Raw genomic sequence first — 19276 nt, 5'->3', positions numbered from 1 at the left:
AAATGACGCACTTACGTTCACGATGACGTAACAACACTGGGAGTGCCGTCCCCAAGAGACCTGGTAAATAAGGCACGGAAGGAGAGGAGCTAGTTGCGACATCTGTTCAGTTCCGGTCAGCATCAGGAACCGCCCATAACAGCTTGCTGGAGGCTGCCGAATACACTCATGAGCCAAAACATTATGACCACCTGTTTAATAGCGCGTTGTTCCACTTTTCGAACACAGCAAGGCAGAGGTTCTATTTAGTCCTTGACAGGATTTCAGAAGTATGTGGCACCGGATGTCTGCGCACAGGTCAAGAAATTTCATACAAATTACGGAGTGGTGGTTTGTGGACACGCAGCTGGTGCCCGGTATGTGTTCCAGTCGGTGCAGATAAGTCACACTTCTGACCAAGACGTCAGTGTGAGTTCACCTCAGTGCCCCTCAAACCTCCGTAGCACGATTCTGACCTTGCAACTCGACAGTTATCCAGGTGGAAGATTCCATCGCCGTAGGGAGAGACTTCAAGCTTGAAGGGATGCAGAAAGTCCGCAGTAATGTTCACGTAACTCACTGCTGTCGTGATACATTGGATATCACCGCAGATCCCATCAATGCGAAACTCAGTGTATCCTACTGTATAATTCTTTCCCACCGGCCTGCACCTGTGGCGCGGTGCACGTCTCAAGCAGTCATTCGCTTGGATGACGGCGTGTAATGACACAACCATCGATCTGGTGCAACAAGAAATGCGATTCAGGCGACACGTTTCTATTGATCCACGGTGAAAACTCAGTGATGCTGTGTCCACTGCAATCGTAACCGACAATATCGTTGGGTCAACACAGGAACACGTAGGGGTGTGATGTGGAGCTCGCATGTTCAACAATGGCCTTTGAACAGTGTGCTCCGGAACACTTGTGCCGGCAGCAACATTGTACTCTGACGTCAGATCTGCCACAGATCACTGCCTGTCCTGGATTGCATTGTGGGTGATTCTCTCACCTCTACGTTTGTGATGAGACGTGGTCGTCTAATACCATATGGCGTTATCGTTATTTCACCATCCTTCAACCAATTTGGGTAGGTGCTCACGACAGTAACTCAACAGCAGGCTACCAGCTTCACCGTTTCAGAGATTCTCAATTCCAGCGCCACAACGATGTGCCGTTTATCAAAACCGCTTATATCAGTGGATTTCTGCATTTGCCGCAAGTATCTTCGCTATAATGAGTACCCATTCGTCTCCCTTCCGCTTACATTCTTCTTTCCTTACTGCGTCACGTGCCAGTAACAGCACCAGGAGGCGTTCAGTTTCGTGGTGGGCAGTATGTATGATGTTTTGACTCGTCAGTGTATTAGTGTCACATTATTCTGATAGTCTCGCCATACACTGATCATCTCGTATTCGACAGAGGCTCTCTGCATCCATCATGCGCGGAGGTCCCGCGGGCTGCTTCTAAAGGAGACGGCCACCCGTGCGGTCTTCGGACTCGGTGGCGAGGCAATAAAAGAAAAAGGATACTCGAAAGACGGCAGGGTCGGTGAAAGAAGAGAACGAGGAGTCCGACAGTGGACGTGCCGTAGATGGAGTCGACTGTATCGGATTGCATCTGCGGTTCCCGAATTGATATCTTGCCTACGGCTGAGGCAACTGGTACCTATAGATAGACCGCCGGATACGTGCCGTGTGTAGCACATTGGATTCCCCCGGAAACGATAATGAAACGACACAGGGGTCGTACCTCGTTTCTAGAATTAGTTGCACCTTTCGATGTTGCTGCCTTGTGCCTATGGCCAAAGTTGCTTACATTTGTGTCAGCTAGGTTGGTGATTTGCCTAAAAAACCTCCAATTATGAGGGAAATAGATTTGCTTTAAGAAGTCAGCGTGTTCAAGACTCCAGAATTCGTGAAAAATTGTAATCGGTGCACGGTCCCAACTGGAGGTTGGTTGTCTAAACGACTTCCAGAGACAAGAGAAATTTTATTTTCAGTATTTCGTATAATTATTGACCAAATTTAAAATTTAAATTTTTAATGATCTTCCCGTTAACAATTACAATCTTCTGTTGAAATTTTAACACAATAAGTTAAGTATTAATGTTACAAACGGTGTTTGTCGTCGGGCAGTGTAATTCATGCCGCGCAAATTATGCAGACAATATTCGTCCAGTGTTTGCGAACGAGAACACTTAGCGACTTACAGCATACCTTAAACATAATTTTAGAACCTTTTCTCGCCGAAACTGCTCCTAAATAATGAAAGGAAAACAGTTTATCGCTTACTATATTTCCGCTGTTCATGTAGTAAAACTGCATGATCGGGCACGACGTTTTGTTTCATTACTTCTAACTCTGTTCACAACACATTTTGCATACAGTAGCCACGTATACGTACGTGCGAAAATATATCATCGTACGGCACTTAGTTCATGAGATACCACGTTTGATACATGGGAGTTGGATTCTTTAAAGAATCGCGCTGAAGGGCTTACAGGTTTGAATTGTTCCCTGATTGCCAGCCGGAGTGGCCGAGCGGCTCTAGGCGCTACAGTCGCAGGCTCGAATCGTGCCTCGGTCATGGATGTGTGTGATGTCTTTAGGTTAGTTAGGTTTAAGTAGTTATAAGTTCTAGGGGACTGATGACCTCAGATGTTAAGTCCCATAGTGCTCAGAGCCATTTTGTTCCCTGATTGAAACCGATATCTTGAGTAGTTTTATTACAAATGACTTGATCAGATTTATTGTTGCAGAACTGTCAGTTACGGAATCGTCACGTAAATAAAGACGAAGCATTGCAGTGCGTTTTGTTTTGTTGCTCACTCCAAGCATCCTCCATGCGCTCACCTACCTTAGGAGTCTTTGTTATTGTCCGTAGATTGTAGGGCTGCGTTGACACTTCTCCACTGCTTTATCTGGGTGTAATACGGGAGTGAATCTGTCATATAACTGCGTTCCTGAATACTGTGATTTTGTTTGTATTCACCTGTGTTACCATTGCTGAAAGACTGTCATATACTGAATGACGAAATATTGCGTCTTGTATCTCTAATTTGAGTTTTCACAATGGAAATATTACAGGGTGTTTCAAAAATGACCGGTATATTTGAAACGGCAATAAAAACTAAACGAGCAGCGATAGAAATACACCGTTTGTTGCAATATGCTTGGGACAACAGTACATTTTCAGGCGGACAAACTTTCGAAATTACAGTGGTTACAATTTTCAACAACAAATGGCGCTGCAAGTCATGTGAAAGATATAGAAGACAAGGCAGTTTGTGGATGCGCCATTCTGTACGTCGTCTTTCTGCTGTAAGCGTGTGCTGTTCACAACGTGCAAGTGTGCTGTAGACAACATGGTTTATTCCTTAGAACAGAGGATTTTTCTGGTGTTGGAATTCCACCGCCTAGAACACAGTGTTGTTGCAACAAGACGAAGTTTTCAACGGAGGTTTAATGTAACCAAAGGACCGAAAAGAGATACAATAAAGGATCTGTTTGAAAAATTTCAACAGACTGGGAACGTGACGGATGAACGTGCTGGAATGGTAGGGCGACCGCGTACGACAACCACAGAGGGCAACGCGCAGCTAGTGCAGCAGGTGATCCAACAGCGGCCTCGGGTTTCCGTTCGCCGTGTTGCAGCTGCGGTCCAAATGACGCCAACGTCCACGTATCGTCTCATGCGCCAGAGTTTACACCTCTATCCATACAAAATTCAAACGCGGCAACCCCTCAGCGCCGCTACCATTGCTGCACGAGAGACATTCGCTAACGATATAGTGCACAGAATTGATGACGGCGATATGCATGTGGGCAGCATTTGGTTTACTGACGAAGCTTATTTTTACCTGGACGGCTTCGTCAGTAAACAGAAGTGGCGCATATGGGGAACCGAAAAGCCCCATGTTGCAGTCCCATCGTCCCTGCATCCTCAAAAAGTACTGGTCTTGGCCGCCATTTCTTCCAAAGGAATCATTGGCCCATTTTTCAGATCCGAAACGATTACTGCATCACGCTATCTGGACATTCTTCGTGAATTTGTGGCGGTACAAACTGCCTTAGACGACACTGCGAACACCTCGTGGTTTATGCAAGATGGTGCCCGGCCACATCGCACGGCCGACGTCTTTAATTTCCTGAATGAATATTTCGATGATCGTGTGATTGCTTTGGGCTATCCGAAACATACAGGAGGCGGCGTGGATTGGCCTCCCTATTCGCCAGACATGAACCCCTGTGACTTCTTTCTGTGGGGACACTTGAAAGACCAGGTGTACCGCCAGAATCCAGAAACAGTTGAACAGCTGAAGCAGTACATCTCGTCTGCATGTGACGCCATTCCGCCAGACACGTTGTCAAAGGTTTCGGGTGATTTCATTCAGAGACTACGCCATATTATTGCTACGCATGGTGGATATGTGGAAAATATCGTACCATAGTTTCCCGGACCGCAGCGCCATCTGTTGTTGAAAATTGTAACTACTGTAATTTCGAAAGTTTGTCTGCCTGAAAATGTACTGTTGTCCCAAGCATATTGCAACAAACGGTGTATTTCTATCGCTGCTCGTTTAGTTTTTATTGCCGTTTCAAATATACCGGTCATTTTTGAAACACCCTGTATATACTGTGTTACAAAGAAATTTTAAGTTTTCTGCAATGACTTTGTTACCAATTCTTACGACAGAACATTATTTCTTGAACAATAAAAATAACCCGTTTCCAATATATCTAAATCTCAGTCCAAGGTGGAATCTGAAAAGTCAGTAATAAGTGGGAATTCAAATGTGCTAAAAAATAAAAAATTGCGGCCGTGACCTCTCACATACAGCAAAAATCGTTTCACAGAAATTTATGTTCATGTCCTGGAGGAACCCAAAAATCTTGAAAAATCACTTGTTACTTAAATTTTTGTGTTGCGGCTTAATAAAAGATTGCATATTCACAGATTTTATCGAAGCATTTTTATCTTTGTGTACTTATCAGCTCATTCATGCTGAGTGAGTAGTTTAGTCTGGTGCTATTTATCATATGTCTTCACTTTGGCCCGCTATAGTTAAACCCTGTGATGTTTATTATTTATGTGTATTCTGGTCTGTTATTTTCTTTTGCGGTCATTTGTAATAATTATTTCGCTTTTTTAAATACATGTAACCCGTGAGCCATCATTGGTTCCTTGTACATCTGACGCAAATAAAGAAAGAAAGATACAGCAGCTATGCATTTTTAGATGTGGCACTTTGTCATGAAGATATGTATGTCTTAAATTTCAAAATAGATTTACAATAAGATACGTATTGAATTTTATAGAGCTTCCAGTGCCATGAGATGCAGCATAGGCTTCTAAATTCGAGGAGAACAGAAATCTTGTGACCAATCGAATAAGATGATAACCCAGCAAATAGTGACTGTTAAAATCTTAAGTTTCGTAATCATGGTATCTTCATAAGTTGTTATAACTTTATGGTAGATTAGTACCAAAAATTTATAACAACAGATATGGTTGTGTTATACAAACGGCGCAATGTATTGGAATCGTAAAGTATAAGGGTAACTGAGATATTTCGTGTGGCTGCTGTTTCCACTGTAAGCAAACGCTTTTCCGCGAGGAATATCAGGTGTAACGAACGCCGGCCCGAGTGGCCGAGCGGTTATAGGCGCTACAGTCTGGAACCGCGCAACCGCTACGGGCGCAGGTTCGAATCCTGCCTCGGGCATGGATGTGTGTGATGTCCTTAGTTTAGTTAGGTTTAAGTAGTTCTAAGTTCTAGGGGACTGATGACTTCAGAAGTTAAGTCCCATAGTGCTCAGAGCCTTTTGAACCATGTAACGAGCAAAGAGGTGCAGTAGTAAGACACTGGACTCATTTCTGGATGACGACGACCGAACCGCACAATAACCCTGAAAGAGTGGTTCGGTGTGGGGTGGCGGAGGGGTGAAGTGTAGTGCGGTAGTCGTCGTGGGGTTGTGGACAGCTGCGGCTGCGGCGAGGACTGAGCCTCTCCGTCGCTTCTAGGCCCCCGGTTAACATAAAATACAATACAATACAGTACAGTACAATACAACAATACAATACTAAAAAATGGTTCAAATGGCTCTGAGCACTATGGGACTTAACATCTATGGTCATCAGTCCCCTAGAACTTAGAACTACTTAAACCTAACTAACCTAAGGACATCACAGAACACCCAGTCATCACGAGGCAGAGAAAATCCCTGACCCCGCCGGGAATCGGACCCGGGAACCCGGGCGCGGGAAGCGAGAACGCTACCGCACGACCACGAGCTGCGGACAATACGGTACTATACTGGGTTCTTTACTTGGAAAGTCTTAGAGCCATCCACGTATCTGGAAATGCGATCCGTAGGCTCGGACCTACGCCAACAATCTGTAGTGAGGCAACTTGTCCGTCTGTAATGACAACGATGTCGGCGGGGTGTTAAATCCTAATCTTCCTTCTTTTTCAGGTATAAAATTTGACACGGAAACGAATAATTTCGAAAGTTATCGAGAAACGTTACAGAAAAAAAGGGCTCTAATTTTTGTATGTGATTTTAAAGTGGAATACTGTCTTTTTCTTCACACTCTTTATATTCGTGCATCACTTTTCGTAACTGCTCTCATTCATGCTATTAATGCCTCAGGTTGCGGAGAGTAAATGTCTAGAATTTTTTCTTGAGAATTTTGGCTTGAATTATAGTTCAGATACCACGTCACATGTTTTGTAATGCTTCGTGAGGTTATCCTGCAGGTGCGTTCGTCACCTGGTCCCAAACGGCAATAGAAGAGTGCTCAGCAGCTGTCACGTTGTTGCATAATGTTCAGTCGACTGTTGTTCTTATAATTTCCTAAAGCATTATAATATATTAGGATATCAGCTATATAGGGTGTTCGGAAATTCCCGTTACAAACTTCTTCGCCTTGTGGAGGAGAGCGAGTACATAATATTTTGAATAGGAACCCATGTCTCGGAATCGTACCGTTTCCGTGCTACAGCCGTCTGAAAACGTGTTTGCTAGATAGTTACGCAACAGGGCAGTCATAGTGGGACGTGGTTACGTCGGAACGGCTGATGTCATTTGACGTGGATCCTATCTCTCTGACCTCGGTCGATCTCCATCCACGTGTCAGTGTCAAAGCAACGGCGTTGAGTACACGTTAGCAGAGTACACCGACCTCATCCTTCTCAATGGCGATGGCGATGGTGATGGTAGTGGAAGAGTTGCTCGTCGGCTTTATCACTGTCGTCGTCCACAACGTCCGACTTCCTTTTCGCCACAGTTACCCAACGGCTTCGAGATAGGGTACCTTCACCGTCAGCAGGTCTGACTGGTGCTCCAAGGAGAGGCTGTGCACGCGAATTGGAAGACGACGTGATGCATCAAGCTGAACAGAACCCGTCAAAGAGTATACCAGCAATTTATTTGGCTGTTAATGAGTGGAACTGTAAAACAAGTGATGTACTGGGTGACGCCTAATTAATTACTTGTAAAAGTGGTCGCGTTACCAACGTGTTTTCGAATGACGTTTCCGGACGTGGGTTCCAATTCAAAATAGCATCCACTCACTCCTCTCCACAAGTCCTAGAAGTTTGTAACGGGAATTTCCGAACACGTTGTATAATATACCGTCGCTGCCGGACGAACATAGGCAAATTGTTCCACAATAATATGCATTTTGTAGACAGTGGAGAAACCAACAGCATTCGAAATCCTTCTTTTTGTTACAGCAGATCTAGATTTCAACTATTACATAGACATCTTCAGTGCATATAACAGGTGGCATTAGTCCAATATTGTTTACTACGTGACACTTTGGACTAATGTCATCTGTTGTTATAGACACTGACGATGACTATGTAATAGATTGAAATATAGATCTGCTGTAATGAAAGAAAGGATTTTGCGATCGATAGCCGTTCTTTCCTCCATTGTCTATATTCAACGATTGCTAAGCTTAACGGAATCATATGGATTTAGATCTGATTATTTTATAGTTCTTTGTGAAACGGCTTTCGACTTTCTTTGCCGTTCTCACACGATTTAAAATGAAACAGACAGTCCACACAACATCAGCGAGAGTTGTAGCAGTACAAAGATTGTATCCCGAATATATGCGAACTTCTACGACTGAGTATATCTATAAAGGAAAAACACAAGCTTATTGAAATACACTAAGAAACATGGTTTAATACATTAAGAAGCTATGAACAAATAAACCTTACATTATATTACCCTGGAAGATTGGAAGTATAACAGCCTAATATTAAAACAGTGCACAAGTGAATACTAGCACAGAATACTATCTTACATTCACAAAAAACTGATTGTGGTGAGTAGGCGAAGAAGGGAAGGGGAGGCAGATGGTAAAACGGAGTCAGTGGAACGTGAGGGGTTGGGGGGAGGGGCTGCTGTTCTGTTTATTTCAAGCTTGTTATCTTATAATGTGAAAAATATTACCTGGCTGCTATTTTAACAAGGATGAATACTGGAACTCTAATCATTAAGGATAAAGTCGGGATTCTGTGGTTTGTGTTTATTGATACCCAGAATTTCAAGAAATGTTACTTGTAAGCCTTTATTTGCTATATGAAGAACATTGCATTTATTTATTTATTTATTTATTTATTTATTTATTTTTATTTTTCATTTTTATGTTTTGAATTTTATTTTGGACCACTCTGGTCAGTTATATAAACCTTCATACGAGTTGTTCTTATTCACTAACGCAGTTCAGTTCAGTAATAGTTCGACAATTTAATAGTGCAGTATTCATACAAGGATTATTATAATTCATTCTTTCAGTCGTTTTCTTTCTTTCTTCATCTGAAATCACTCTTCTTGTAGTCCTTTTATCGATATCCTTTTGTAGTCTGGTTTGTGTGTCTTGCGGCATTCTAGTTTTCTCTGTGTTGTTTTTTAGGTTATCTACCGTAATTTGGAGCTCCCTTGTATCTTCCTTAATTTTTCTGATCCATTTGATGTTGCTCTTACTATTCCACAATTATTCTATTATTTCCATACTAATTCTGTTTTTTGACGTTCTCATCAGATGCCCAAAGAATAAGATAGTTTCTCCTTGATGGTGCTCATTACTGGTTCTATTATCTTGTATGCTGTTAAATTTGAAGCTATTATTCTTCTTTATATCGTTAGAATTTTTTCAGTTTCTGCTGTGTTAGTTGTTTCGAAGATGATTTCAGCTGATACGTCATTTCTGACTGTGTAACTGTTCTATAATGTTTTAATTTTACATATATGGATAACCTCTTTTGATGTGTGTATTTTTGGTAATGTAGCTTGCTTTGTTCAGTTTTTTATTATATTTTGTCATGGTGATTTCTCATTTGGATTGTGTGTTACAATTTCACCTAAATATTTAAATCTATCAACGATTGTGATTTCTTGTTCTTCTATTGTAATTCTGTTTGCAAGTGGTGAGTCAGTTAGCATAGCATCTGTTATTCTTCATTCTAAGGCTAATTTACTGTAATATTTCTTATAGTGATTTAACTTGTTATCTGGTTTCTTCAGTTTTTCGCACTTCCAGTTCTTATATTCTGAGGGGTATCATTGTCCCATTCTCTCATTAAGTATTCCAGTGCACAGCTGAACAGTAATGTTGATTGTCTTAAGCCTGTTTTTATGAGAATGCTTTAGAAATTTCTCCTCTAAACTTCACTTTCGATTTGGTTTAGGGTAGATTAAGTCCTGCAAGTTTTTTAGTTTTTAGCGGGATCCGAGATTGCTTAAAATTTTTGATACTGAAGATCTATGGAGACACTCATATGCCTTCTTAAAATCTAGAAATGTTATTGCCAGAGGTTTGCTCCGTTTCCTGTAGTATGCCGTAGTCAGTTTTAAACTAATGATCTGCTTTGCACATCTTCTCCACGGTCTGAAGCGCCCCTGCTACTTCCCTAACTCCTATTCTAGCTGTTCCTTGATTCTTTCATGTAGGATCGTGGATAAAATCTTGTATGTGCAGTCTAGGAGAGAGATTCCTCTACAGTTGTCCGGATTACTCTTATCTCCCTTCTTGTGTAGTTGGAGGATGATGGCTGTAGTCCAATGTTCAGATAATTGTTCTGTTATCCAGATTTTTCTTAGAGCCTTGTGTAAAGAGGTCTGAAATGCGTCACTTTAATATTTCCACATTTCAACAAAAACCTGATTTTCTCCACATGCCTTAAACTTTTTTGTCACTTCTTAGAAAGTTGGAGGTTCTAATTTGCTAGGTTCGGTTTTTAAGGGGTGTTTACGTCGATTTGTAAGAGTTCTTTGGGTTGTTCACAATGTAAAAGTTTATTAAATGCTTTTGTCATGGTATAAAAATTTTATTTGATTTCCAAAGATTTTATAGTAGTTCGTGGAATTTGTCTTGTGGTAATTATCATCTATGGAGTTTATTATGTCTTTATGGAATCCTCTCCTAATTCTTGTAATGTTTTGTGTGTTTTGAAACTTTAACCGTGCTTCGTGTCTTTTTTCGTGGAATTTGTCACGTTCTTATGACCACCATGCGTGTTTTCTTGGTGTATTCAAGGGAGCTAGATTCTCGGCTTGTTTCTTGAGACTTGGTACCAGTTCTTCTAAATCATCTATTATTTTAATAGTTTTTGTTGATTGTTGGTATTTGTCATTGGTGATTTGCTGATGCGGTTCATACCCACTTTTTGTTTTTAGTTTTTCCACTTTTTCCCTTAGTGGATTGAACTTGATTTTAATTTTAAGTAAGTACTGGTCTGAGCCTGTGTCTGCTTCTCTCAGTACTGTAACATTGTAGATTTCCGGATGAAAATTTTTGTCACTGCAGACATGGTCTGGCTGCCACTGCCGTTTCCTTCAGTCTGGATGTTGCCATGTTTTAAATTTATTTGGCTTCCTCGTGAAGTATGTTGATTGAAATATAAGGTTCTGTTATCTGCAGAGTTAGTCTTTGGCCATTCTTGTTTGTAAAATTATGTGGAGTAAATTTTCCAATTGTATCTTTACATTTCCTTTATTTTCCCTGCTGGGCATTGAAGCATTTAAGAAAGATTCTTACGTTCTTTTTATTTGTTCTGTTCTCACTTTGTTCGAGTAAGAGCGTGAGCATTCATAATTTTTATTCGTTTTTTGTAAAAATCAGAGGTGCAGTTCTTGGCGATTTTGCTTGAAAATAAGTTATTGAATGTGTTATTTCTATATTGACTATAAATCCTGTTCCAGGTTGGGGACATTGTTTCATAAGCCTCTGTCCTGGTTTCCCGTTATAAGTTATATATCCTTGTGATTCCAAATGGTCCTCTATCGTGTTTCCCATTTCCTGGAGCCCCGCTATTAAATTTTTTTCTTTATTTAATTCATATGTGAAATTCTTGAGTTTTCCGGTCTTAAATAGTCAGTTTACGTTGCGGTTTGCTGTAAAATTTATTTGCTCATGTTGGATCTTCTTTTAGTGTGTCAGTGTGCGTTTCGGTGATTGCACAGACTGCGATTCGTTGGTGTCTTCTACTGTGGCATTTACCTGCCATTTTGGGCAGAACAAGAACAGCGGTATTTATTTTTCGTAAAAGACCTTTCCATATTTGAGTTTCAAAGGTAATTAACCTTAGCTGGAGGGAGCTCCGATTTACAACTACGGTTGTTAATCACAGGGGGCTAGTTTGCTCTCTCAAGTCCCTGGTAAACCACTGAGGACTCCCGCTATCCCCCACCCAGGACGCGCCACGTAAGAGTATCACCTTTCCTCCTCCTACGGCAGCGCGGTAGATTCGACAAATCACTTTTAATATCATAAGAATGGCATTTATCCAGAGTGTGTTCAACAAAGGTGGAATCACTCTTTTTTTCAGTCTCCAACTTCTTTCATGTTCAGTCAATCTAGCGTATTTGGCATAAACTCGACACTTCCGCATGATAGCTCAGAATAGTTATTTATGTTGTTACATTTATGTTGATACAGATATGCATAGCTCCAGCGCCGGCATAAGTGCAAGGGACGCAAGTCCCACTTGCGGGCGCCAAGCTGGAAGGGGCGACCAAGTGCAAGATTGATATATAGTGCGTATCACAGTATCGGAAACAGATAATTGAGGAGGAGGAGGAGGGAAGCGTCAAATTTAAGTCCTTTATGTTCAAAATATGTTCTCGAACCGGTCCTGCAAACACAAAGAACCTAATGATGACTTCAAGTTTTGCAGTCCTGTCTTCACAGCACTAAGAACTGAACAGAAAATATAATATCAAAACAAGTGTCCAGTTCCTACTGCTGTGAAGTCTGAAAACTAAATTTCAAATGGCAATTGTAAGACGAAGAACAGCAATAACAGTGGAACAAAAACACATGTAGAAGAACCTCCGCGAAACGTGCCGCTGAAGATGCCTTGCAAAGAATAAACGGGAAACACGTATGGCACAAAAATTGTTACGTTCAGTCGTAATTAGATGGTCCAAAAGGAAAAAATATCCCGTAATGTAGCTATTCACAACCGCGGCAGCAATGCATTAGCAGACTGTGGTAAACGTCAGTGGTAGGGTTTGGACTCTTCTTCGCCCAGATGTGAACTTCATAACCGTAGCAAAAAAAAAAGGGCTGTTTCTGCTATAAAAATTGACAAGAAGCATCAGTATCTCGCCAAATTACGAATGCTCGCACCGTCAATATTCAGTGTGTTAAGATTCGGCGACTGTTCAGAGGCATACAAAGCGCTATTCACAGTTAAACTAAAGAGTAGTGTGTTAATTCGATTCAAGCTAATACTGCCGCTGACACTTAAAAAAAAAAAAAAAAAAAAAAAAAGCTCCTGGACGTGTTGCTCATTTGAGCAATGTGATGAGCAAGAAAAAGTTTCAATCATAAGACCTAGTACTTGTCATGCCCGATAGAGCCTCCGTTTAATAAGGCTGATAGGAATATCGATCGATGGGTGCGGCCGTCTATCGGGGTTTTTAATTAGACACGCTAACGAGCCCGGTCGTGTAGCGTGCTTGTTAGAGGCGCGGGCCAATCTGCCAGATTTTTACGAGGCCTCCGCCGCATTGACGGGGGCGCCACCTGGGCGCTGTGCCGGTGAATCTCTTTCGGTTCCTCCCCTCCGCCCTCCGCCCCGCGACCTGCAGTCAGTGCTCGCGATAAAGCGCGATTTATGGCGGGGTGCTGCCACCTCTAATTTTTCATACACGCTGGGCTAGCAGGCTACCAATGGTTTTGTTTGTTTTGTCGTAATTTATGGCCCACCTGCGTGGCGTGGCGTTGTCTAGTTGCGCTTCGGCTCTCAGCTGGAAGACTTGCGAACAGGTGCATTAGTCTCCATCAGCTGCCGCTCGGTTATTGCCAGAGCGCGGCCCAAGTTGAATTTCTGTGCATGCTCCATTCGCTTCTCACGATTTCTTCCTCATAGCTTTGTACTTGTTTATACAGTGTCCTGAAAGATGAAGAACTGTAGCATTTCCTTACTGACTTTGCAAGTTACAAAGTCTGACAAAAACCTTTGTGCTAACCACTTTCACGAAATGAAGAAAACCGCAGCAGTTGTTGAACCTATAACAAATAAAATATTATTGGTTCAAATCAAATGGTTCAAATGGCTCTGAGCACTATGGGACTTAACTTCTGAGGTCATCAGTCCCCTAGAACTTAGAACTACTTAAACCTAACTAACCTAAGGACACCGAGCGAGGTGGCGCAGTGGCTAGCACACTGGACTCGCATTCGGGAGGACGACGGTTCAATCCCGCTTCCGGCCATCCTGATTTAGGTTTTCCGTGATTTCCCTAGGTCGCTCCAGGCAAATGCCGGGATGGTTCCTTTGAAAGGGCACGGCCGACTTCCTTCCCCGTCCTTCCCTGAACTGATGAGACCGATGACCTCGCAGTTTGGTCTCTTCCCCCAAAACAACGCAAGTAACCTAAGGACATCACACACATCCATGCCCGAGGCAGGATTCGAACCTGCGACCGTAGCGGTCTCGCGGTTCCAGACTGTAGCGCCTAGAACCGCTCCGCCATATTGGTTCGACTACTGTTGCGGTTTTCTTCATTTCGTGAAAATGGGCATGTACAGTTGGACTACAGTTGAACTTGCGGTAGCGCTACGAAAAGAACGCTTTCTATTACCAGATGTAACAACTTCGCTATTCAGCGTGTAATTATACGATGATAATTAGATGGAAAGATGAGATTAAAAACCAGCGCCGATACGAACCGACCTCTGTGGAGCAACTCCAACAGGTGAACCTTGACTGCCCACCAATGTCACAGGTTCTCTACGTGAGTGGTTCCCAATCTCCCTTTGCCCATCAGTGTAACCAGAAACTGGCTGGTATCTCTCCCCCCCCCCCCCCCTCCGCCATCGTCAACATTAGCGCTTTAGTTAACTTTTCTACCGAGTGCCTGCAGTGTATACACTGCAGAGTTTGTTCCGAATTCGTACGTCAAATCGCGGGCCACGGCGAACTTTCTGATCTGTAGTGGTTCCATGAATTGCTCAAAAGGCGTAACCCTGTGTTATCTCAAAACTCTCTGGGTCGCCGTCATCCAGGACTTACTGGTTGACCTCTACAGCTCTGGAAAGACAGTGACCATCATCTGGACACGGAACCACATAGGCATTACAGGAAATGAACTTGCACAGTCTAGCTAAAGACGCGACTACAGGAAGTCAACTTGACGTCGGGTTACCGGACACAGACTAACAATTACAACTTCGACGCAATATTTCGAGGCTCTGGAAATTGGAATGGCAAGCTACTACGATCCAAAACAAGCTGGGAGAGATTAAAGGGTGCACTAAGGTGTGGCATACATCTTTCCAGGCCTCTCGGAAATATGCCATTGCATTGTGTCGACTACGCATCGGCCACGAGACACACACCCACAAGTTGCTTCTGCGTAGGGACGATCCTCCTCACTGCAGCTGCGATAGTCTACTGGCGATAGCGCCTCTTCTTGTTGAGTGCGCCCTGCTGGCTGGTCGATCTGCGGCACGCTCTCAGCTTGCCTACCTCTCTACCTCGGATGCTTGCGGATGACGAAATAGCCACAATCAAAGGAGTTGCATTTGCTGAGGGACAGCAGTTTTTACACTAAACTATAATACTCCTCCGCTTCCAGCGTTAGAGGCCGTTGTGGAGGGGGGGGGGGCAACCTTGCCCTGTGGCGGGTACACCCTACGCGACCGCAGGTTATTTTCTTCACCCCTCCTTTTCTTGTGCCTTTAGACCATCTCGTGCAACGCTTAAGTCCGGCCATCTGCACGATCTGGCAACACTGCTAGATGTGGAAGTGTCAGGAGGACGTGTTACCTACTTCCGAGTTGTAGTTATGTTGGGTGAGTCCGTGGTCTAGTGGTAATCGTCGCGAATTCTAAACTTATAGTCGCGTGTTCGCATCCAACTGTATTATTTTTTTTTTTTACCACATTTCGGCCCTCTCGTCTAAACTTATGAGTCTGATTGAACACCGAAGATAATTAGCTTCACATTATACCCACCAGCAATAACAAATACCTCCAGAAACAATTCCGCAGGACAGCTCGTGGCTGCGTCGCGTTCAGTACAGCTTACGCTCGAGCGTTTCCTCGCGCTGCAGCGGCTACCGGCCAGACGCCACCCGCCACTTGAAATCCGGCGCCGCCCAGGTGAACGCGGCGCGACGCTGTCAGTGTGTGTATCAGCTGTCATTTTCGAATTTGAAGTTCTAGTTATCATCTTGCAGTTAAGCATTGGATCTTGCGTACTTGAAAATCATGAACTACGGTTAAACGTTGTAAAATTGAGTCGCAAGTGGGAAAAGGTGTAACATCTGCAACACAATATTTACTTTTGGTATAACAGAGAGGTGAATGCAGAGGAGGCAGCTAGGAAGATTTGAATTGTGTGTGGAGCGAGTACATTTGGGGGAAAATACGCCAGAAAAAGATATTCTTCTTTCAACAAAGATCGTTCTGGCATGAATGATTTTCCACATTAAGGAAGTCTCGACTACTGATATATGTGATGGGCCACCATTGAACCGTCATGCGACATTTGCATTCAACAGGCATAGTTCAGAAGTCTTGTGTCGGTGTACTGCATGCTCTAATTCGAAACAACAAAAAGCAACGAAATGGCTATTATTAAACGTCATCAGATGGCTCATTGAGCATTTCTGTGCAGTACTGTTACTGGTGACGAGTTATGATGCCTTTATCGTTAACTGCCTACGAAGAAATGAAAGTCTGAGACCCACCAAAAGACATAAACTCGAACAAAGAGTAGTGTGAACATAATATTTTACATCCGATAGCTCCAAAAGTGTGTTTTGCGCTACGATTTCAGCCCCAAGGGTGTGTGGATCACAAATGGAATTTGTTGCCAACAACTGAGACACGTTCCAGTTGCAGTGTAAGAAAATCAACCGGCAATACTACATCACGTTTGCTACTCCATGATAAGGCACTATGGGGCACTAAAATTAGCAAGACTAATTTTGCTCGAGCGTTGTTTTACGATTCCGTTATTGAGTTTGTATCTGCCTGCTTGTAGCTCTGCTACAAAAGAATTAAAAATCTGGCTTCCATCGTGTCTCGAAAGGCGAACGAAAGCAGCTTGCACCTGGTAACCAAGCACTTTACTCAGGAGCTAGCTGACAGGTGCCATGTGTTTGTCTTACTTACTGGCCCAGTAGCCGCGATGGCAGATAAATCGCAACATAAGAGACGAGAGTAGTATTTCCCGCGTGGAACAACTTTCGTTGACGCAAAAGGATTAACTGATATCCTTATGTCACATCTCAAAAGAAACTCACTCACATTATTCAGTTGAAATGACACGATAACATCAAGTGAATTTAGCAGGATAGTTCTGTGCTATAACTCGTCGGTCACAGAGTTGCCAAACATATTCTGCGCTGTTGCCAAGTTTCAGATGTAGTGTCAGGAAGGATACCAGCTGATGTGTTCTGTGAGTGACCTCGGAAGTGACTAGCTTCGTCTGAAAGTTGGGGGTGGCAAGGGCCGCAATATCCTCATTATATGTCAGTGAGTCGTATTCGCATTTCTGTAACTAGGTCTAGAGGCTAGAGTGTAAGTACTTGTAATACATCGATGCCCTGAGTGCAAACTAAATGTCATAAATTAATAACTGCGACAATTATTTGTGTTTTACTGTCTTAATCGGACCGAAACCTTGAAAGCGTATTCACCAGACGCGATTCACAATTTTGGAGCTTCGCCAGTGGTTGAGTTGGCAACTTATCTTTGCTGTGCAATATTGTTATTGAGATCACTGCCATTGGCATATCCGCCAGAAGACAGGCATCTTTTCTGACGGTTATTCTGCCTTCGTTCGAAACGTGAAGACTTACGGTGTATTCGAATATCCATATGGCGAAAATCTGATGTTTCTATTCTTCCAGCTCTAACATTCAAAAAACAGTTACAATAAGCGGCAGAAAAGCGCCTGTTAACCAACAATTAATAATGCAGTCATAATTAGTGGAATCTGACAAATTACATCTGTCTACATCTACATCTATACTCCGCGAGCCACCTTACGGTGTGTGGCGGAGGGTACTTATTGTACCACTATCTGATCCCCCCTTCCCTGTTCCATTCACGAATTGTGCGTGGGAAGAACGACTGCTTGTAAGTCTCCGTATTTGCTCTAATTTCTCGGATCTTTTCGTTGTGATCATTACGCGAGATATATGTGGGCGGTAGTAATATGTTGCCCATCTCTTCCCGGAATGTGCTCTCTCGTAATTTCGATAATAAACCTTTCCGTATTGCGTAACGCCTTTCTTGAAGTGTCCGCCACTGGAGCTTGTTCAGCATCTCCGTAACGCTCTCGCGCTGACTAAATGTCCCCATGACGAATCGCGCTGCTTTTCGCTGGATCATGTCTATCTCTTCTATTAATCCAACCTGGTAAGGGTCACATATTGATGAGCAATACTCAAGAATCGGACGAACAAGCGTTTTGTAAGCTACTTCTTTCGTCGATGAGTCACATTTTCTTAGAATTCTTCCTATGAATCTCAACCTGGCGCCTGCTTTTCCCACTATTTGTTTTATGTGATCATTCCACTTCAGATCGCTCCGGATAGTAACTCCTAAGTATTTTACGGTCGTTACCGCTTCCAATGATTTACCACCTATGGCATAATCGCACTGGAATGGATTTCTGCCCCTATGTATGCGCATTATATTACATTTATCTACGTTTAGGGAAAGCTGCCAGCTGTCGCACCATGCATTAATCCTCTGCAGGTCTTCCTGGAGTACGTACGAATCTTCTGATGTTGCTACTTTCTTGTAGACAACCGTGTCATCTGCAAATAGCCTCACGGAGCTACTGATGTTGTCAACTAAGTCATTTATGTATATTGTAAACAATAAAGGTCCTATCACGCTTCCTTGCGGTACTCCCGAAATTACCTCTACATCTGCAGATTTTGAACCGTTAAGAATGACATGTTGTGTTCTTTCTTCTAGGAAATCCTGAATCCAATCACAAACCTGGTCCGATATTCCGTAAGCTCGTATTTTTTCACTAAACGTAAGTGCGGAACCGTATCAAATGCCTTCCTGAAGTCCAGGAATACGGCATCAATCTGCTCGCCAGTGTCTACGGCACTGTGAATTTTTTGGGCAAATAGGGCGAGCTGAGTTTCACATGATCTCTGTTTGCGGAATCCATGTTGGTTATGATGAAGGAGATTTGTATTATCTAAGAACGTCATAATACGAGAACACAAAACATGTTCCATTATTCTACAACAGATTGACGTAAGCGAAATAGGCCTATAATTATTCGCATCTGATTTATGACCCTTCTTGAAAATGGGAACGACCTGCGCTTTCTTCCAGTCGCTAGGTACTTTACGTTCTTCCAGCGATCTACGATAAATTGCTGTCATCTGATAATTGTGAAAAACTACTTTTTTCATCTGCACAGCACCGCAGCACCGTAAGATTCCTATACTTAATTTCGTTGTGATCACTTTCAATGACAGTAGGGGAGGAGCAAACCATCTGACTTGAAACATATTTTTCCAGCGGGATTTGAATCTTTGGCTAAAGTTCAGTAGCACGTCCAATAAGGTATCAAGAATGTGAGCACTCATTGCTGTAGTATAGGCTAGGGCAGGAAGAAGCAGGTTTCTGACAAAGTAAACGACGCAAGACACTGTCGCTGTCACTTATTAAACAGGGACTGTTCAGAAAATTACAACTATAAACAATACCACCGAGTTGCCAAACATTTTCCGAATAGCACTTAAGATAAAAAAAGTGTGTGTGTGTGTGTGTGTGTGTGTGTGTGT

This window comes from Schistocerca cancellata, chromosome 9 (genome assembly GCF_023864275.1).
Source record: "Schistocerca cancellata isolate TAMUIC-IGC-003103 chromosome 9, iqSchCanc2.1, whole genome shotgun sequence".
NCBI classification, from domain to species: domain Eukaryota; kingdom Metazoa; phylum Arthropoda; class Insecta; order Orthoptera; family Acrididae; genus Schistocerca; species Schistocerca cancellata.
This window is presented reverse-complemented; position numbering follows the sequence as displayed.